Raw genomic sequence first — 24,220 nt, forward strand, 5'->3', positions numbered from 1 at the left:
GGAAGAAAAGTTATGACCAACCTAGATAGTATATTGAAAAACAGAGACATTACTTTGCCAACAAAAGTCCGTCTAGTCAAGGCTATGGTTTTTCCAGTGGTCATGTATGGATGTGAGAGTTGGACTGTGAAGAAGGCTGAGCACCAAAGAATTGATGCTTTTGAACTGTGGTGTTGGAGAAGACTCTTGAAAGTTCCTTGGACTGCAAGGAGATCCAACCAGTGCATTCTGAAGGAGATCAGCCCTGGGATTTCTTTGGAAGGAATGATGATAAAGCTGAAACTCCAGTACTTGGGCCACCTCATGCGAAGAGTTGACTGATTGGAAAAGACTCTGATGCTGGGAGGGATTGGGGACAGGAGGAGAAGGGGACGACAGAGGATGAGATGGCTGTATGGCATCACTGACTCGATGGACATGAGTCTGGGTAAACTCCGGGAGTTGGTGATGGACAGGGAGGCCTGGCGTGCTGCGATTCATGGGGTCGCAAAGAGTCGGACACGCCTGAGCGACTGAACTGAACTGAACTGAACACCTACTCATTGAGTTATACTGCCTAATAAAGTAATAACATGCAAATCTTCTGTTAAACACTGTTTTCTGAGACTATAGTAAGAGGGTTGCACTAAAGTTAAGATAGGATTCCAGGACTATGAACTGGTCTGATGGCACTAAGGATCCCACTATTGGGAGAAAGCTTGAGGTAACAATGAACAGCAGTTGTGACAACAGTAACATCAAACTATGAAAGTTGTCCTTTCTGTTTTATTTAGAATGAGATGTAGATGGGACATAAGAAATAGGAATATGATGATTATGACATTAAATATTTGGCAAATTATACTAATTATTATACAAATGATCATAATTTGGTACTTGGCAAATTATAATTGATTGCAGAAGTGTTATTTCTTTTAAACCCATTGATAACATTGAAAACAATAATGATATGGCCAGGGAAGACAACAACCATTGCAATGAAGTAACACTGTCAGACACAGGGAAGGCTAGATGCAGAATTATGACTAGTTTCTAATTTTAATGGTGACATATCTGCAAATAGGAGCACTGTTAGAAAATTGTAGGGTCCTGAGAAACAGGATAGGGACATTTGGATAGATGAACCTGAGCATCTTGTGCCTCCAAACTTCCCAGTGATAATTTCAGGATGACCATACGAAGAACTCATCTGAGGAAAACACCTCATCATATAAGACTGATTGTCCTTAAGATCTGCTATCATTACCCTCACGGACTCTGTTGATTATCAAGGAAACGTCTCTTTATAGCCAGACTATGTGCCAAAGGAATTGCTGACTCAGGGAAATATATATGAAAGTGCAAATTGAGAGTTTTGGTCTTTGGGGGCAGAAAATAAAATCAGATATGAGCACTCAACCCTCTCTACAAAGGGGTGTCTGTTATAGTAGCTTGTAGCAATACAGCTTTCTAAGGATTACAATATATAAATATAAAATATTTTCCTGGTTCTTTTCCAAAGGGGTCTGAGGTTATTTTGTATATATATCATAGGGGAATGGGGATATTCAGACTTTCTGAGGACTGCTAGCTAAGTTTTCTGAGCTGAAAATTTAGTCAAATAATGTGACATATATTAATCATAATGATGCCTGAAATTATTGTATGTCATTTACTGACTAGATAGAATAATAAATAGTACCTTTAATTTTTCAACAAATGTTATAGTTAGTCCTACCTTGAGGATCAGGAAATTAAATCTCAGAGAAATTAAATAACTTTGCTAAAAATATCACATTACTCTAAGTGTTGGAGCCAATTCAGTTTTAGTCCACATTGTGCACTCTTTCACTATCATTATGCAATCATAGCATCATAAAATGCTATTTTATATCTTCATTATTAAAGAAATACATTCTCACAACTAGAAATATAAAGAATAAAGACTAGCAAAAGAACACAGAAATTCACTCTTGACTTCATAACTTATCTATAATACCACTAGCATTATGAAATAAAGAATTTCATATAAACAGCAACAATATCAACAAAGACAATAGCAAATGCATTGAGAAATGTGAGTACTATAACAGATACACAATAAGATGACTTAATTTCTCATGGGTCATAAAATGCTTCATTGTCCAAAACTCGCTACTCAATATGCTCTCAAATTCAGAGAAAAAATATCAATATGAATGCATATGTAAAAGAAATAGTACCATTTTTTAATTATCTAAATGTCATAATAAAACTCACAAGTTGTTTCATATGAAATTGCATACTATCAACTGGAATGAAGAGACTCCTTCACATCTGCAGGATGATCTCCGACCTTCTGGAAAAATTGTTGAATTATAACTACCTGACAAAAATCAACTTAATTTCCCAATTCACATCTAATTAGACATGGCAACACAATGTCATGGATGAAGGAGCCTGGTGGGCTATGTTCATAGAGTGGCAAAGAGTCAGCAACTTCACTTTCATATTGGATACATATTGAATACTATATCCAATATGTTTATCCATTTATGTCTTTCAAATTGTTCAGTTAATACATCAGCATATTATTCACATTCCATACTTTCAAATCATAAAGTATCTTTCTATGTATTTGAGATTGTTTTGCTTAAATATTAATTTATATATTTATTTAGAAATTCTGTAAAAAGCAATTAACTTCCAGTTTGATGGCCAACATGCAAAAAACATGGAAATGATAGAAAATGAATATATATTACTCTAACCTGAAGCTATCATGAATAAACTTAGAAAACTCAATTTTTCTCTGTGCTAAAAATAAGATGTCATGATAGTAGATCACAAGGGAAAAAAAGTGATATTTGAGAACTCAAAAAATCTACTTCTAATGAGTTTGTGAGATTGAAATTTCAAATATGAAATTTTCAGCTAAAGGGAAAATGTTGAATCAAGTTACATCCTTTTGGGCTATTTAACAAATATTCTACGTACAATAAGTTATCAGCATTATTTTAGCCAAATTACTTTATGTGTGTCTTTTTTTTTTTTTTTCCTTCATAGGGCTGTGGAGATACTTTCTGGCCTTTTAAATTCAATGGCTACCTAATCAATCTTTATGAAACATTTCAACACATTACTGGAAGTTTCCCTTTTCTTAAGCTAGAATAATTTCTTTTTCATATGTTGGGTATCCCTGCTTATTCTTTGAAAATGCATAAAAACAATGAAGAAAAAATTTTGAAAAGATTTAAGCATTGCACTTAAGTATAGAGAGCCAAATTAAAGCATCTATTTATATGAATTTCATATCCTGATTTGTTTCCCCAGAATTCAATGATTTAGTTTTTTTTCTTCTTTTCTTTTAAATTAACATTATTGGAACACATAGAAGATACATACTCCCTGGAGTCAGATTGTATGGACTTGTGTACCAGACTTTCTACCGGATGGTTGTGTGATATTGTGTGAATTTCCTCACGTCTCTGTGTCTCTTTCTTCATCAGTAAAACACTGATATTAACAGTACCTATATGTTAGTATTGTTGTGTGGATTAAATAACTGAATACATTTAAAACATTTAGGACAATGATAGGCAATTTGTAAACGTTCAGTATCATTACCATTATCATTATACAACTAAGTATATATGCTTTTTGTTTGTTTTTAATGTCTAAATGAAATAATGATATTAAATATTTACCTTTGTTTTTCAAAAATATAATTGCCTTGAGGATCTTTCCATGACAGTATGTACATTTGCTTCTTCCCTTCTTTTAAAGGTTCCTTACGTTTCATGTTATTTAAATGTTCTGATTGATTTAAATCAGGGTTTCTCATTCTTGGCATGCTGGGCTGAAAAATTCCTTGTTGTGGGAGTTGTACTATACATTAGCAGCATCACTGATCTCTCCTTATTAATCACCCATACCTGTTCCCAATGTAGATATGACAATCAAAATAAAAAATGTTTCCAAAAATTTCCAATTTTTTTGAGGGATGGGGTGCCCCACAGCATATGGGATCTTAGTCCCCTGACCAGGAATTGAACTTTTTTCCCCCTGCAGTGCAAGTGCAAAATCTTAACCACTGGACCTCCAGGTAAGTTCCCTGCCAAATGTTTTTTGAGAGACAAAATTATCACCAGATGAAAACAGTGATTTAGCCAATCATCAATTAAGGGAAAGTTAGATGATTTTTAAATTTTTCTGTTTGCAACAATGTCTTGAGCTTCATTGTAAAGAAGTACTTGTTTTTCTTTCTTTTTTTTTACACATTAATTGGTTTCTTTCTTCCTTTTGCTCCTAGAATACTGAAAGTTTTAGTTACAGTTTCTCTCAAACAATCTGAATCTCCAGTAAAACACATTTCTATTTGTTTCTAGAAATGCGTCTTTTACTTTCCTCCTTTTAAAATCATGACTGTCTTCTCTTCCCTTTTTAAGTTTAAAAAATCCAATCAATTTTTCATTCCTGAACTCCAATAAATATTGTTTGGGCTTGTCCCATTAGATGGAACAAGAATGAGTCCTGAATAACCTCAATATCTTGGTGAGAATAGAAAATCTGGCCAGTACCAGAAAGTTAACAGCACAAAAACCCAAAATCAATGGATGAGACAGAAGATTAAGTTAGCAGAGGTTTCAAGATGCAAACAAACAAACAAAAAAGTATCTAGAAGTTTCAAACTGTCAGGCAATGCTATCTGGTCTCTAAGTCTTTATATGTCCATTATGCAAAAGTCCCATCAATTGCTTTGAGAAGGCCTTAACAGGACACTAGTTTTTAAAAATAGGACAGTGAAGTAAAGAAGCATTTAGCAGGCATAGGTGAAAAATCAGACAAATATAAGCACATAGTCTGGATTTTACTTTTACTAGATGTATATGACCTTTCACTTTTTAAAATCCTATGAGCCTCAATTCCCTTATGTAACAAAAAGAATAACACAATCTCAAAGTGTCTCAAAGTCTTTGCGCAATATATGCTAATACAGGTATAGTATATGCAGAGGGTCTGGTGTTGATTAAGCATGAAATAAATGTCTGTTTCCAGATTACAAAGAAATCTTTCTAGATATCCTTGTGACATGACTTGTCTCTAAAAATCTCTCTAAAATTTACTTAGCAGTGATGTTGGAGATGTTGACAGGTCCTGTAGCTTCTGAAGCATCCTAGCTAGACTCTTACTGGTAAAACATAGTTAAACTTTCTTTTTATTTTTCACTTCACTAATTTGCTGATTAATATTTTATCTTAAACTAAGTATTCAATCTTTTTTTTCAAATAAATATATTTTTTTAAATCAACGTTTTCAGCATCACTTTCTGTTGTATACAACCAAAGACCCAAATTGATACTGATGATGCAATTCACTGAAATTGTACACTGAAATTCCTGACATGTATCATTTTTTATTTGTTAGTGAACCTTGGTGCTGAATAAAAGCTGTATCTCATGCAAATCTGTTAGGCAACCACATCAACAATGTATACATGAAATATCCCCCAGTTACCAGATACAAATCTTAAAAACTATGATTTGAAATACATATGTAAATCAAATACTGAACATATCAACCATAAGTCCTCCAGTGAACTTGAAAAACATATTAATTACATATGTGTGTATATATATATATATATATATATATATATATATATGTATATACATATACATGAGCGACTTTACTTTCACTTTTCACTTTCATGCACTGGAGAAGGAAATGGCAACCCGCTCCATTCTTGCCTGGAGAATCCCAGGGACGGGGGAGCCTGGTGGGCTGCCAGCTACGAAGTCGCACAGAGTTGGACATGATTGAAGTGACTTAGCAGCAGCAGCAGCAGCAGCAGCAGCGGCAGCATATATGCATATATATTATACTCTATGGATGTGTAACTAGAAACATGGGTAAGGCTGAAAAGAAAGTAAATAACATAAGAGACAGAAATAAATATATACAATTGAGAAAAAATATAAAATGATTAGGAGTATAAATACATGGGGAATAGGATGGCAATATTTTACATATATTTTATAAGAATCTGTGTATAAAGGAATAGGGCAAATGGAAGTTTAAATTTTTAAACTGATATTATTAAAAGAACTATGGAGAACAATGTGGAGATTCCTTAAAAAACTGGAAATAGAACTGCCTTATGATCCAGCAATCCCACTGCTGGGCATACACACTGAGGAAAACAGAAGGGAAAGAGACACGTGTACCCCAATGTTCATCGCAGCACTGTTTATAATAGCCAGGACATGGAAGCAACCTAGATGCCCATCAGCTGATGAATGGATAAGAAAGCTGTGGTACATATACACAATGGAGTATTACTCAGCCATTAAAAAGAATACATTTGAATCAGTTCTAATGAGATGGATGAAACTGGAACCTATTATACAGAGTGAAGTAAGCCAGAAAGAAAAATACCAATACAGTATACTAATGCATATATATGGAATTTAGAAAGATGGTAACAATAACCCTGTGTACGAGACAGCAAAAGAGACACTGATGTGTAGATCAGTCTTATGGACTCTGTGGGAGAGGGAGAGGGTGGAGAGATTTGGGAGAATAGCATTGAAACATGTATAATATCATGTATGAAACGAGTCGCCAGTCCAGGTTCAATGCACGGTACTGGATGCTTGGGGCTGGTGCACTGGGACGACCCAGAGGGAGGGTATGGGGAGGGAGGAGGGAGGAGGGTTCAGGATGGGGAATGCGGGTATACCTGTGGCGGATTCATTTTGATATTTGGCAAAACTAATACAATATTGTAAAGTTTAAAAATAAAATAAAATTAAAAAAAAAAGATTGGACTTTTAAAGAGTTTTATTTAGAAGAAATAAAACAATCTCAGACTAAATATCTGAACCACAAAGTAGATGTGTACACAGTGAAACTGGTGAAGTTGACAAGAGTCAAAACATGGTCTGTGTGAAAACTTAAAATTACATAATAAGAACTAATTTGTGTGATTAAAAATAATTAAACTACAGAGGAAAAATGACACATTATGTGAGGAGAGAATAGGAGACAATGTGTTTTAAAGCTCTTACATTTTTCCAGAGACAAAATAAGTTCCTATTTATTTTAGACTTCATTAAGAATTAGAAAACAATTTTAAGAGCAACTATTTGGGAAAAAAATAAACTGGATTAGAATATTTATTATATCTCAAACAAGTACAAAGAAACAACTGAGAAAACAAACAAAAACTAAAAAAAGATAAAATGGATCTAACTGCATAGACAAAAATAAACTTGAAATGGATCAAAGACCTAAATGTAAGGCCAAACATTATGAAATTCTTAGCAGGAAACATAGACAAAACACCCTTTAACATAAACTGCAGCAATATCTTTTTGCTTCCACTTTCTAGAGTAATGGAAATTAAAAAAAAAAAAAAGGAGCTAATTAAATTTTTGCACAGCAAAGGCAATAATAAACAAAAGGAAAAGATAATCCACTGAAAATATTTGCAAATGATGCAATTTGACAAGAGATTAATCTCCAAAATATACAAAGAGCACAGGCAGATCTATGCAAAAAAATAAAAAAACTAAAAAAAAAAAAAAATCAGAAAATGGGCAGAACACCTAAGTAGGCATTTCTCCAAAGACGACATACAGATGGCCAAAAATCACATTTAAAAAAATGCTCAACATCACTAATTATTAGAGAAACGCAAATTAAAATTATAATGATGTATCACCTCAGACCAGTCAGAATGGCCATCATCACAAAGTCTACAAACTATAAATGCAGGATAGATTGTGGAGAAAAGGGAACCCTACTACACTGTTGGTAGAAATGCATTTTGACACAACAACAATGGAGAACAGTATGGAGGTTCCTTAAAAAAAACTAAAACTAAAGTTACCATATGATCCTGTGATCTCACTCATGGGCATATATCCAGAGAAACCATAATCTGAAGGGATACATGTACCCTAATATTCACTGAAGGACTATTTACAATAACCCAGACCAAGAAGCAACCTAAATGTCCATCACAGGGGAATGGATAAAAAAGATGTGATACATATATACAATGGAATATTATTCAGCCACAAAAAAAGAATGAATAGCCATTTGCGATAACATGGGTTGACATATAGATTACCATACTAAGTGAAGTAAATCATACAAAGACAATATCATGATATCACTTATATGTGGAATCTAGTTTTTTTTTTTTTAATTTTAAGAAAATATATGGTTTTTCCAGTGGTCATGTATGGATGTGAGAGTTGGACTGTGAAGAAGGCTGAGCGCTGAAGAATTGATGCTTTGGAACTGTGGTGTTGGAGAAGACTCTTGAGAATCCCTTGGACAGCAAGGAGATCCAACCAGTCCATCTGAAGGGGATCAGTCCTGGGTGTTCATTGGAAGGACTGATATTGAAGCTGAAACTTCAATACTTTGGCCACCTGATGTGAAGAGCTGACTCATTTGAAAAGACCCTAATGCTGGGAAAGATTGAGGGCAGGAGGAGAAGGGGACGACAGAGGATGAGATGTTTGGATGGCATCACCGACTCAATGGACGTGGGTTTGGGTGGACTTCAGGAGTTGGTGATGGACAGAGAGGCCTGGCGTGCTGCGGTTCATGGGGTCACCAAGAGTTGGACACGACTGAGCAACTGAACTGAACTGAAACAAACTTACTTATTTATAAAACAGAAATAGACAGATATTGAAAAACATACTTATGGTTCCCAAAGGGGAAATGTGGTGGGAGGGATAAATCAGAAGCTTGGAATGAACACACTTACATTACTATACATAAGGTAGCTAACCAACAAGGACCTACTGCATAACATAAAGAATTCTACTCAATATTCTGTGATAAACTAATTGAGTTTATCTTAAAAGAATCTAAGAAAGAATAAATACATGTACACCTGTAACTGAATCACTTTCCTGTATACCCAAAACTAACACTATATTGTAAATCAATAATACTCCAATATAAAAAGGGAAATAAAAATATGTTGGACAATTGAAAAGCAATTCAACCTAGAAAAAATATAACTCAAAGTATGTCATAAATATTTCAAACTGAATGATAATAAAAATACTGAACTTTAAACTCATAGAAAACATCTAAAGTAACACTTAAAGTATACCATTAAATGCTTATATTAAAAGACAGGAAATGTTGAAAAACATAAAACTAAACCTTTGTCTTAAAGTTGTTAAAATCATACCTATCCAAGCAATATATTTAGAGGGAAAGTATTAACAAAGACTAGACTATTCACTCTGGAGAAGGCAATGGCAACCCACTCCAGTACTATTGCCTGGAGAATCCCATGGAGGGAGGAGCCTGGTGGGCTGCAGTCCTTGGGGTCCTCAGAGTTGGACACAACTGAGCGACTTCACTTTCACTTTTCACTTTCATGCATTGGAGAAGGAAATGGCAACCCACTCCAGTGTTCTTGCCTGGAGAATCCCAGGGACGGGGGAGCCTGGTGGGCTGCCGTCTATGGGGTCACACAGAGTCGGACACGACTGAAGTGACTTAGCAGCAGCAGTAGCAGACTATTCACTAATAAATATAAGGTTAATCCCTGGAGAAAAATGTAAATCCTGTAAAAAAAGACTAATAAATAATTCTCTATTAGGAATAAAAAGGAAATCTACAAACTGTGTTTCCCTGATGGCTCAATGGGTAAAGAATCTCTCCACAATGCAGGAGACACAGGAGATGAGGTATGATCCTTGGGAAAATCCCCTGGTTAAGGAAGCGGCAACACAGTCCAGTATTCTTGCCTGAAAAATCTCATGGACAGAGGAGACTGGTGGGCTATAGTGTAAAGGGTCACAAAGAGTGGGACATGATTGAACAAATAAGCATACATGCACAAACAAATTACATTAGGATTTAAACTTATAAAACAAGAAACTTTAAAAATTTTATCAAGGCATATAAAAATTTAGGTAAAATGAAGACACTTTTAGAAAATACAACTTAACAAAACTGTCTCAAAAAATGGAAAGTATGAATAATATTATAAATATAAATTAAATTTTATATATAAATCTTCTATCAAAAGAAACCCTACACTGTGTTTTACAAGCTCCAGACTTTCATAAAATAGATAGCACCAAACATATTTACTTTTTCAACAACTATAGAAAAGAAGAAATGCTACAAAAGCATTGATTTGAGGCTAGCAAAACATAAGTGTACCATAAGTCTCCATAAGTGCATGGGCGTGTGTGTCTAAAATGCCTGCAATCTAGGAGAAAGATAACTTGCAGGTGAATTTCACATATTAACCGAAATATAAATATCCTAAGTGAAAGGAGATCAGTCCTGGGTGTTCATTGGAAGGACTGATTGTTGAAGCTGAAATTTTGGCCACCTGATGAGAAGAACTGACTCATTTGAAAAGACCCCGATGCTGGGAAAGATTGAGGGCAGGAGGAGAAGGGGACGGCAGAGGATGAGATGGGTGGATGGCATCACCAACTCGACAGACATGGGTTTGGATGGACTCCGGGAGTTGGTGATGGACAGGAAGGCCTGGCGTGCTGTAGTTCATAGGGTTGCAAAGAGTCGGACACGACTGAGTGACTGAACTGAAGTGAAATGATTGCAAACTATATCCCCAAATGAACAAATTATAGATTATTTTCAAAATGGAAAATAAGTGTCAATATGATAAGTGATGAAAATGGTTAATCATGAGCTTAATGCTCAACTCAAACATTACTATTATTTGCACATATTAACTAACTTAATTCCTACAATGACCTTATAATATAGGCCTTTTTATTACCATAAAAATTTATTAAAAAGGAAACAGAGCACTGTATGGTCATACAGGAATGAGCAGAGCTTGCTTATATTTATTTTCAAGAAATCAGGTCAGGTTTAAATATACATGGATATTCAAACCCAAGAAAAAATGCTTAAATATAAATGTATATGTGATAAAACTGCATATTATTACATCCTTTGTATATATAATAAAAATTCCAAATAAATATTTTGTCTGAAAGGGTTGATCTCTGAGACATATTCACAGATATCTAAAAATTATTGGTATGACAATGAGATTTTGCTTTAATTATTTTACCATATAGCTATGTCATACATAAAGCATGCATACATAATGTATATAGTAAATATATATGCATGCAACCATGCATATGCAAGTGCAGACATATATGTAGATATATGCATATGTTTTTCATACAAGAGGTATGCTTATGCATATTATATCTATGCCAATATCTATGTATCTATGTGTCTCTCCATGTATTTATCGATCCTTCTATCTAAATATTTATTTATATTAGATGTTAAAAATTTTATCTATTTTTATTTGATAAGGGAGAAAGTGTTTTTGGAGCATTGACTGACATTTTTAACTAGATGTATACAAGTATGAATTCCACAAAATTAAAAAAACAATAATAGCTATGATAATAAAAGACAAAAGACTTTAAAATTATGTTCCAATAGCATATATTAGCAATTTTTATAGCCAAGGAGTGAAGTCTCTTTAATGATATGAAATATGATAAAGGATAATAATTTAAAGGTGAAAAGGCAGTATGCAAACAAATATGTAACAGAATATGTGATAGTAAATAATTGCAAACAGTTGAAATCATCACATTTTAAATTTAAATTTATGTTCAGAAATTGTGAAGAAAGCATGAACACACTTGATGTGTTTTCTCGGAAAACAAAGGAACAGTAAATTTTATAATTATGATAGATTTAATGGAAAGAAAATGAACATCTATTTAGTTTGGCTCCTACTGTTGCAACTAGCAGATAATCTATCTCAAATAAATTTATGCAAACAAATATATCTATTTTTTCACATAACTGAAAAATACAAGATCCTCCACCAGACCTCTATATTATAAATTATATTGACATTACTGAAGAAACATTAAAAGCAATCCTATTAAAATGAAGTACTATGGATTGACATTAACTTTACATTTTTTCTTTGTCCTTAGCCAATGAAATAGAACAAGATATTTTTAAAAGATGAAAATATTGAGAAGAAAAATAGTCATTTTTATATATAAATTTATTTATTAAAAGCCCAACAGAAACAAATGAGAAGTTTATGAAAGTTAGTAAGAAATTTAGGTAGGAAAACAAACAAAAGAAAAAGTATTTTTTTTAAATCAATATCTTATCTACTGCTGCTGCTGCTAAGTCGCTTCAGTCATGTCCGACTCTGTGCGACCCCGTATTTGGCAGCCCAGCAGGCTCCTCCACCCCTGGGATTCTCCAGGCAAGAATACTGGAGTGGGTTGCCATTTCCTTCTTCAATGCATGAAAGTGAAAAGTGAAAGTGAAGTCGCTCAGTCGTGTCCACTCTTAGCGACCCCATGGACTGCAGCCTACCAGGCTCCGCCATCCATGATATTTTCCAGGCAAGAGTACTGGAGTGGGGTGCCATTGCCTTCTCCGATCTTATCTACAGGCCAGCATTAAATGATGCATGTTTAAGTATAACTTTGGTGAATTTTTTCTAAGCTCTCCACATACACAAGTTACAATTTTATTTGAGATACTTTTCATTTTTCATTATTCCTCAGATATTTACTTTGATGTTTGTTAACTTCTCTCATGATGCTTATTTTCATCAAATATTTGGGGATTCTTTGATGTTGCTTTATCTCTCTTTTGGTAATCCTATTACTAGAGGCACACTGAGTCAAAGATACTCAGGCAACTGAAACATAGAGGCAGGACCTGCCATCCATTTTTCTATACTCCTTTCCTAAATCTTGAGCAACCTTACCCTTTTTGGAATTTCTATTATTTTGACCCAAGAATGAATGCCATTGCAATTTGCTCTTCATCCCAAGTAGGAGAGGTGAAAGAGTGTCATCTTCTCAGCTGTTCTAAATGAATTAATTATCTTTTGAACCTCCTCTTAACACTTTGTATTAGTAGGTTCCAACCATGCGTCATCTTCTCAGCTGTTCTAAATGAATTAATTATATTTTGAATCTCCTCTTAACACTTTGTATTAGTAGGTTCCAATCTTGTAACAGTAAAAATCCTCAGTAGTCCTTTTCTATTTGTGTTTCTGGCTGTGATTTCCTCTGGTCTTATTTCTCCATCAAATAATTAACACCTGCTTCCTAGTTTTCATGAATATTTGGGAAAAAATTGTCCTAATGTTATTCTTTCTTATTTTTCAGCTCTATTGCAGTTATATTTCAAATTAAATTTGTTTCTCTTTTCAAAAGATTGAGTGAAACAGCTGATCAATACCATCAATACCAATATCATTACCATCTTATCTCCCCAGCTTAGAAAAGGGATTATATATCCATAAATTATTTGGCAAAATTTGCAATCTTTCAGTGACAAAATGACCTACAAAATATTTTTAAATATGCTTATATGTAAGCATACATGTATATATGAATGTTTGTGACATTGTTAGAAAGCATATACAAACATGTCAACCTACTTATAGACATCATGTATGCATACATGAATAGACATATACACATGAATTTGAATACATATATACACACATCAGTACACAGATATGCATTCAGATATGCACATGCATGTGTACATTTGCATATGTCTCCATGTGGGTATATAACTCTATTGAAACATACACAAAGATATCAGGAAAAACATCTCCATACACAAGCATATATATATATATATACACACACATATATACATACATACACACAAATATGTATAAAAACAGGTACATATATATATGCTTATTTATGTATGCATGCATATGAATGTGCATATACACTATGATATAAACATCCTTCAGGCTTCAGTTCAGTTCAGTCACTCAGTTGTGTCTGACTGTGACCCCATGGACTGCAGCATGCCAAGCCTCCCTGTCCATCACCAACTCTCATAGTTTACTCAAATTCATGTCCATCGAGTTAGTGATGCCATCCAACCATCTCTTCCTCTGTCATCTCCTTCTTCTCATGCCTTCAATCTTTCCCAGAATTAGGGTCTTTTCCAATGAGTCAGTTCTTCACATCAGGTGGCCAAAGTATTGGTGTTTTAGCTACAGTATCAGTCAGTCCTTCTAATGAATATTCAGGACTGATTCCTTTAGGATGGACTGGTTAGATCTCCTTATAGTCCAAGGGACTTTCAAGAGTCTTATCCAACACTACAGTTCAAAAGCATCAATTCTCCGGTGCTCAGCTTTCTTAATAGTCGAACTCTCACATCCATACATGACTACTGGAAAAACCATAGCTTTAACTAGATGGACCTTTGTTGGCATAGTAACGTCTCTCCTTTTTAATATGCTGTCTAGGTTGGCCATACTTCTCTTCCAAGAAGCAAGGCGTCTTTTAATTTCATGGCTGTAGTCACCATCTGCAGGGATGTTGAAGCCCAAGAAAACAAAGTATCTCCCTGTTTCCTTTGTTTTCCCATCTGTTTGCCATAAAGTGATGGGAGCAGATGCCATGATATTTGTTTTTTGAATGTTGAGTTTTATGCCAACTTTTTCACTCTCTTTTTTCACTTTCATCAAGAGACTCTAGTTTTTCTTCACTTTCTGCCATAAGGGTGGTGTCATCAGCATATCTGAGGTTATTGATGTTTCTCCCGGCAATCTTGATTCCAGCTTGTGCTTCATCCAGCCCAATGTTTCTCATGATGTACTCTGCATATAAGTTAAATAAGCTAGGTGACAATATACAGCCTTGACATACTCATTTCCTGATTTGGAACCAGTCTGCTGTTCCATGTCCAGTTCTAACTGTTGCTTCCTGACTTCCATACAGGTTTCTCAATAAGCAGGTCAGGTGGTCTGGTATTCCCATCTCTTTCATAATTTTCCACAGTTTGTTATGATCCACACAGTTAAAGGCTTTGGCATAGTAAATAGAACAAAAGTAGATGTTTTTCTGTAACTCTCTTTTTTTTCGATGCTCCAACGGATGTTGGCAATTTGATCTCTGGTTCTTCTGCCTTTCCTAAATTCAACTTGAACATCTGGAAGTTCATGGTTCATGTACTGTTGAAGCCTGGCTTGGAGAATTTTGAGAATTACTTTAGTAATGTGTGAGATGAATGCAATTGTGCAGCAGTTTGAGAATTCTTTGGCATTGCCTTTCTTTTGGATTAGAATGAAAATGGACCTTTTCCAGCCCTGTGGCCACTGCTGAGTTTTCCAAATTTGCTGGCATATTGATTGCAGCACTTTCACAGCATCATCTTTTATGATATGAAATAGCTCAACTGGAATGCCATCACCTCCACTAGCTTTGTTTGTAGTGACTCTTCCTAAGGCCCACTTGATTCTACATTCCAGGATATCTGGCTCTAGGTGAGGGATCACACCATTGTGATTATCTGGGTCATGAAGATCATTTATGCATAGTATACTTCAGGGATTTTCACATATTTGCCTAAAATACATATATGATTATGTATATTTTGAACATTTTTGTAGGCCTATGAATATCTCCTTGATATCATTTAAATGGTGATTTCTATTACATTGCATATTTGTCTAATAATTCTATTTATTAAAGTTAAATTTCTATCTTTTAATTTCTGTTCCTTCATTTCTACTACAATACGTTGTTTCTTTAACAGCTGGGTCCTGCAGTCACATTACATGGAACATCAGTAGTAGTGAATGCTGTTCTTCTAATAACAATATTCTCCAGATTTAATGAGTAGGATAAGTAAAGCCCAACAGTGGCTTGTGTTTAGTAGATAGTATTTTATGAATTATAACTGTTTTTGCTGTATAAGGATATGTATGTATAAAACATTACTACATATAAATATTTGGCTGCTGCTGCTTCTGCTTAGTCACTTTAGTTGTGTTCAACTCTGTGCGACCCCATAGGTGGCAGCCCACCAGGCTCCCCTGTCCCTGGGCATATTAATCTAAATGCAGATATTTGCCCTTGGGATTTATTATTACTCTACAATATATTCTAAAAGTAGAGTTTGAAGGTCTAGAAAGATTTAACACTTTGACAGATCTTGCAAATTTTCTTCCAGAAAAATCGTACTAATTTATAATTGTATTCACAAGTAACTACCCATTCATTTATAATCATTCTCATCATTTTTCTTTCTTTTGTCCTTAATAATTCTTTCTCTTTAGCATAATTAAAAGATATACCATCTTTGTTTAGAAAGACTTAAGACTAGAAATACTTTATGCAAATGCAAAATGATTCCAATCAAAATGCCAAGAAGCCAACAGGCAAGATGAAGTCTTAAATGGTAACTGGGTAAGAGCTTGTAGTCTGTATGCGGTGTTCCTTGTTTACGTGGCTTTATTTTTCCTCAACATTTCCTTAAAGTAATGGCACTAAATATCACATTCCTGAACTTCCATGAAACAAAATAAATATTTGTTTTTTCCTAATTCATCCTAACCTCAGCATGCTCAATTCAAAGATTCAATGGAAGAAGTACCAATCTGCTGAATATGGTTGCTTCCCTGCTGGTTCTGTTTTGTTTCCTTTACCTCCAAAGAAGAATGACAGTGAGGTTTCTTTATGCTGCATTAGGGTATCCATACAGAAGAAATTAAAGTCTCTATAAGAAATATGTACATTATGACTATGGCATGTTACAGAAGAGAAAAATGAGAAGCTGTCTATCCTCAACTAAGTAAACAAACAACAACAGCACAGTTAAAGGGGAAGAATAGTCAGACTTTGGTTAAGATTTCAGCCGGAGCAGGAGTTATTAAATTCAGGACGTGGAAAATGTTGGTCTTCTATCATAAAAAATCAAAAGGCGATTTGTTACATCAAAACAAAGGATCTTATATACTGATTATAGATATTAACTGAGCAAAGCATGTGAATACAGCTTCCTGGAGTCAAAATTAAGATGTATAAATAAAAATAATTTTATAGAAAGTGGTAATCTATTTTAATTGATAAATTATTTGGGTGAGATAAACTTTCTCACCTAAGAGACTTACAATAGCTAACCTTTAGAGATTAAAATGGTTAAAGGAAATAAACTATGTAAAAGGTCTAGCACAGAAGAAGAAATGATGCTTTCTTTTCAAATATTTTCTTTTTTTACTTAATTTTCCAAATAAACAAGTAAATCTTGACAATGTGTAGTTATTTTACTCTGGGCAAATGAGGAATTGAAAATTTTGATGGGTTTTTTTTTAGGTCCTATTCAGTGAATCATTTTTGGAAAAAAAAAATGTTTTCTACTAAGTGATATTCATAACTCAAGTATCGCCTTTGGGTTTAAACTGATTAGAATTGAGGCATTACTATGAATAATGACTTAGTAACTTTCAGTATGTAAAATATAAAGAAGTCTATTGCTTTTCCAATCCTCACATTCTTTTTTCCTCTACACAGAAACTAGAATTCATTTTCAAAAAGCTAAGCTCTCTATTAAATATTCTAATAGTCCTCATTTGACAAATAGGACACCTAAGTCACAGAAAATTTATGTATTAATAATATTCAATAGACAAGGTTACATAGAACAAGTAAGAGGAATGATTAATTTTAATAGGTCTGTCTGACTTCAGAGCCTAAGTCCCTATACAATAACATACTTCTCATACATGAACACTTGAAGATCTGCATGATCTTCAGAACCTGCCAAATTCAGTCTTCAACTCATACAATTCTGGACAGCTTCTTTAGTATATCCATCATCTTTTTTCATTGGGTTCCTCTTACAATATTTTTAAACAAGTCGTAGCTTAGATTATAAATTTCCTTGTCTGTAACCTACTTATAAACTAAAAGCTTAATTTTTCAGTTTTTAAATAGCATTCAGATTTCCACTTTGATACTTGCAAGAGAAGTGACAATAATGAAGAGCTATCTTGATTAGTTGATGGACATTTTTCACATTCAAATACAACATTTTACATACAGCTTGCATAGTAATAAAAGGTTTTATTGAACATTCTAAATTGTAGACTGTGTCTCAATTAAAATAAGGTTGAGTTATGGTTCCCTGATAATCTTACTTAAATTTTGGGTTAATATAACCAGTTTATCAATATAATTGTATGGATATAAACTTACTTACACTTTAAAATTGAAATAAATTAAAACATTTCTTCAAACTTTTCAAGAAATAATGACTCTCTTTTATCAAACATATAATTTTAAATAAAAAAAAATGATCTTTAATAATATGTGTTCTTTGAGTAAACATATGGTGAAACAATATGATTAGAACTATTTTGCCTGAAAGTTTTTGTGGTATAAATTTCATAGGTTTTGTAATCAAACAGAATTGTTTAACTTTTAGCTCTTTGTTTAACTACTTTGCAATTTAAAGCACTTTTTATATTCAATTTATTTAAACTAAAAACAATGTCAAAAACAATTCACCCATTTCTCCCCAATTCTACCCCTTAACTCTCCCAATCAACAACTTGTTCTCTGTATCTATGAAGTTATACCTTAAATATACCTTAATGTATATTTATAGCACAATTCCTTTATCCATTCACCCATTTACCAACAGTTAGGTATTTTTCCATATCTTGGCTTTTGTAAATAATGCTACAGTGAACATAGGGATACATATATATTTTAAGGTAGATGCCCAGAATTGGAATTACTGGGGCATATGGAAATTCTATTTTTAATTTTTTGAAGAATTTTCATACTGTTTTCTATAGTGGCCATGCTAACTTATAGTCCCAAAATCAGTGAATGAGGATTCCCTTTTCTCCACTTCCTTACCAACACTTGCTATTCCTAGTCTTCTTGATAATAGTCATTTTAAAACGTACACTGTGTTATCTCATTGAGATTTCTATTTTCATTCTTCTGATGATTAATAATGTAGATTAACTTTTCAAGAATTTGTTGGCCATCTGTATTACCTTCTTTGGAAAAAAATGTTTATTCAGGTATTTCTTTTCAGTTTTTAATTGATTGTTTTGTTTTATTGAGTTGTATGAGTTCTCTATATATTTTAAATATTATCCCCTTATCAGATATATGATTAACAAATATTTTCTCCCATTCAGTATGTTGCATTTTCTTGATGGTTTCTTTGCTGTGTAGAAGATTTCTGGGGTCTTTTTTATAAGGACACAAAATTCATTTATGAGAGATCTGCCCTCATGACCAAATCATCTCCCAAAGATCCCACCAATGAATACCACCAAACTGGGGATTGGTTTTCAACATATGAATCTGGGGAGGGGTGGGGAAACACACATTCAGTATAGAGTACTCTTCCCCTGCATTTCCAGATTCATGTCCTCTTTGCATGCAATAAGATAACTCTAAATAGTTCTAAAACTGTTTACAGGATGGGGAAATTCTGGGCAAATTTCTTGGATAACCTATGTAAGTATCGGGAGAGATTGGATTTGTACAGGGGATCACATTGTTAGCAGAGAACAAGTCTCTACTACTGAGATTTGATGGGTATAAGTACTAAATATAGAGATACATATCAATGCATGTAATATAAAAATTATAGATTTTGTTACAGTAATCTGAAGAGGCAAGCTCTATCTCCTCTGTGGAGAGTGGAAGCTTAAATTTTTGGTCAGTTTTTGGTTATTTGGATTTTTCCCCATGCATTCATGGTTTAGGTTTTAGCAGATATTTGAACAGATTTATTTATAGGAATTTGGTTTCCCTCTCTCTTTTCCAGGATTTCCTGCCTCAACTCTCAACAGTTTTAGTTTCTTTGAATTCTATTTTCTTGATCTTCAAACCACTAAAACTGCAGGTTTTCTTTTGAATTTTAGCTGCTTCACATGGTACTTAGGCTAAAATCCTGAAACCTACCCAGTATTTTTTTTTTCTTTTTCTTTCAATTTTAAACTCTCCTTTAGTTTCTACTTGCTTTTGTTAATTTTCTAATGCCTTCAAGTAGGTTTAATGTTTTGCTTTTTAGGATTTATGGTTATTACCTGTGGGAGGACAGATTTGACCGGATCTTCTCAGCCATTATAGAAGTGGAATCTTAGATTACTTAACACAAAAATATGTTTATTATTCTACATGGTGATAATTTTTTCTTGGTCATGCATAATTTGAGAAAGTACATAAAGTTAATGGTTGTTTGAATCGTACACATTTACCAAATGTTTGGGTGTATATCATAACAACATATACATACACTTTAAAAATAGTATGCCTGGGATATATTTTTGTTTGTTTTACCCAGATGAATCTAGTACCTCACAGGTATCTTTAGATAACATACAGGAAAATATTTACTCAACTTATATTCTGAGTCTCTTTCCATAGTAAAACCTAACAATATTTTGAATTGTTGCTATTGTCATTCTCTTCACCCTCTTTGTGATTCTTATCAATTATTTTAAATGAGGAGAAGAGGCAATTGGCAAGAATCTATTTTGTCAGGATTAACTGTTAGTACAACAAAACTAGCATATTTGGTTAGCTTGATTGTTTCTAACAATCAAGACTAGGGACTCTTTCTTCCTGAATACTGATTGTTTCTTTTTGTCATCAAATGCATTAAATTAAAGAACATTTTTGTATTTATTAATATATTACTGCATTTACATTTTGAGTGGCATTTGGCATTCAGTGCTTCCACTGTTCATTTTAGCTTTTACTACTGTTTTATAAACTAAGGAGCTATATTTTAGTAGTCTTAATAACAAATATATTACATACAGTTTTATTTTAAATAAATACAAGCTTTACAGTTGACTGGATAATTATAGCAACTCTTTTTTACACTCTCAGCCTTAAAACAATGTGGAAATAACATAGTATTTTCTAAAATATTGTCACCATATCTAGAGCACTTGGTAGAAAACCTGGCCTGTTTTCCAGTATTACCATACTTCCCTAAAATCCATCTATTCTTTAGACAAGGGATAAAAAATACAAGCTTTTGAGTCTTTCAGATTTGAGTTTGAAACATGATTTGCCACTTACAAGTTTTTTTTTTTTTTTTTTAATTTTCTGGACATTTTATTCTCTCTGAAGTTAAGGGAAATGTATCTAGTATTTATCGAGGTGATTACACTATAGTTTTTGTATTATTTTGTTTATCAAACATTAAATGTATATTTAACTGAGCATAAGAATCATTGTTATCTTTCCTAACTTACTAATATTATATATGGAGAAACTGAACGTTGAATTCAATTAATTCTCTCCAAAGTAAATACCATTTGATATATACCATATCACTTTGAGAACCTCAGTTTCCATGTGTGTAAGATGGATAAACTAATTGCTACTGTAGGAAATTACTGGGAAGGCTTCCCTGGTAGCTCAGATGGTAAAGAACCTGAGATTACTATAAAAATTAATTTTATTGTAAAAATGTGTGGGAGATTGTCCAGTGATTGTGGATGCTTATTAACTGTTTGGTTGTTGTTTCAGGTTCTCCTATGTCAGTAAATAAAGAATTATGGATAATCAGATACAACTTATATGGGTCAGGTAAAAAAAAAGAAAATGGTATGTCAGATTTCCATAAAAGAAGCAATTGTTCCTTGTTGCTAAGTCTTAAATTATGAGAAATTTGTGATGAAAATACATATTCTACTTTAACATGTGCACAGTAAAACTGTAAATAAAATATGTATGATGTATTTCTACTCTATTGTCCCTAATAACAGGGCAATAAAACCTGGAAATTGAGATGAGGTGTGCTAAGGATTACTATTGGTTGGTTGAGGAAGAGTTTAAAATCCTAAGCAGGAGAAGTAGTTGGAAAATTACTGTAACTACATAACTATTACTGTTGTTGTTATATTATAGTCTTTTGGTTCATTAAGGATAAAAATTGCCTAATGATGATCCCAAGGAGCAAAAGATATAGTGAAACAAAGTTTAGGTTGATTTGTTCCCCGTTCTCCAAACAAATCCCTGAATCCTAGTCTGGAGAAGAATTAATTTCAGGTAGAGAGAAGCACTTAAAGTCCTGAATGGCTATGACTCATAAGGCTGTGATAGACTTTCTAACAATAGAACAGAGGGTCTAGGTTGATGTGCAATAGCACACATGACAGAAAAGAGGCATGCTCATTTTGAAGAGGTCGTGACTGCTATCTCTGGGGTTTACTGTTGTTGTTTTTTTTTTCCCCAATTGGCTTCCTTCTTAAATCCCAGCTATGTTCTCTTCCTTGTTTTTCAGCTTTCTCGAAGTACAAGTGATGAATATAATTGTAAGATATTTAAAGTGTAGAACATGATAGCTTGGTATATATATACACTGTGAAAAGACTCCGTTCACTGAGTCAGTAACACATTCAATACCTCGGGGATTTACTTTTGATATGGAAATTGAGAGATAGCAGGGAATTAAGTGAATTAAGTCTTTGTCAACTGGAACCACATGTAAGTTTGAGAATTTTGTGTGGAAGTTTTGCAGTCTGAATCTGGCTTTTCTTTAATCCAGTCCCATATCTGGTCTATAGTTCTGGCTGGTGACAGAAACAGCATGGAGGCACATGTACATTCTCCAAACACCTCTTTTGATTTAAAAGAATTATCTGAAAATTGAGCATTCAGTCATTTTAAGACACCTCATCTCAATATCCAGGTTTTATTGCCCTATCATTAGCAATAAAATAATACAAATGAAGGTAAATAAAGTGTGCACGATGTGTTCTTAAAATCTAGTCAGTCTAACTCCAAAGACTAAATTTCTCTATCCTTTTAGTATGCTGCTGCTGCTGCTAAGTCACTTCAGTCATGTCCAATTCTGTGCGACCCAATAGACGGCAGCCCACCAGTCTCCTCAATCCCTGGGATTCTCCAGGCAAGAATACTGGAGTGGGTTGCCATTTCCTTCTCCAATGCATGCAGGTGAAAAGTGAAAATGAAGTCACTCATTTGTGTCCAACTCTTAGCGACCCCATGGACTGCAGCCTACCAAGCTCCTCCGTCCATGGGATTTTCCAGGCAAGAATACTGGAGTGGGGTGCCATTGCCTTCTCTGATCCTTTTAGTATATAAAATACTAAAATAGGGCACAAATTATAAACTTTCAGCTCAAACTCTTACATAGTAAATGTATTCATGTAAACCCCATCCAAGTGAAAGAACAGAATATTACAAGTTCCATATAAACCCCTTTCATGTCCCCATCCACTCATTACCTCTACTCCTAAAAGTAACCACTATCTTTACTTCATCACTGAAGAATAAACTGGGATGGTTTTATAATTCATATAAATAATATATTATTGCCTGTATTGTGTCAGGCTTCTTTTACTCAATTTTATGTTTAAGATTCATTCTGTTATGTGAAACATTATTTTTATTTCTAAACATTGCCCCATTCATTGAATATACCAAGATTTCTTTATCCATCCATTATTAATGAAAATCTTTTTTGTTATCCATTTTTGTTGATTAGAAACATATTGTTAAAAACATTTATAAGTCTGTCTTTGGGTGCACAAATACACACGTTTTTGCTAGGCCTCTTAACTAGAAGTGGATTTTTTTTTCTTTTTACTTATAGGATATATAAATTTATTAATCTATATTTATCTGTCTACCAACCTACTATCTATCTATTTAGCTGGCTAGCTAGCAAGCTACCAACCTATCAGTTCAGTTCAGTCACTCAGTCGTGTCTGACTCTTTGCAACCCCATGAACCGCAGCACACCAGGCCTCCCTGTCCATCACCAACTCTTGGAGTTTATCCAAACTCATGCCCATTGAGTCAGTGATGCCATCCAACCATCTCATCCTCTGTCATCCCCTTCTTCTCCTGCCTTCAATCTTTCCCAACATCAGGGTCTTTTCAAATGAGTCAGCTCTTTATATCAGGTTGCCAAAGTATTGGAGTTTCAGCTTCAACATCAGTCCTTCCAATGAACACCCAGAACTGATTTCCTTTAGGATGGACTGGTTGGATCTCCTTGCAATCATCACCTACCTATCAATCATCACAAAATAATTTGTAAACTTGCTAGAACAACTTAACTTCCCATCAGCATAGAATAAGAGTTCCCAGTACCCTGCAGCATTATCAACTTGTGTTATACAGGTATTTCTGCATACTCTTAGTGATTTATAATCATTAACTTTTACTTTTCTTGCTAACAGGTTTGTGAAATAGCTGTAAGGCTCCGCTTCAGGCTGAAGGTCTGACTGAAGTTTGCTTCATGTGTCTTCATTCTCCTTGGACCAAGACATGCTCATTTCATAAGTTAAAAGGACCACAAAATGAACAAGAAGGAATCTTACAATGCCTTAAGCCTTTTTGCCCAGAATTGGCACAGCATCATTTCCCCTCATATTCTGTTGGCAAAAGCAAGTCAT

This window comes from Bos indicus x Bos taurus, chromosome 8, assembly GCF_003369695.1.
Source record: "Bos indicus x Bos taurus breed Angus x Brahman F1 hybrid chromosome 8, Bos_hybrid_MaternalHap_v2.0, whole genome shotgun sequence".
NCBI lineage: Eukaryota > Metazoa > Chordata > Mammalia > Artiodactyla > Bovidae > Bos > Bos indicus x Bos taurus.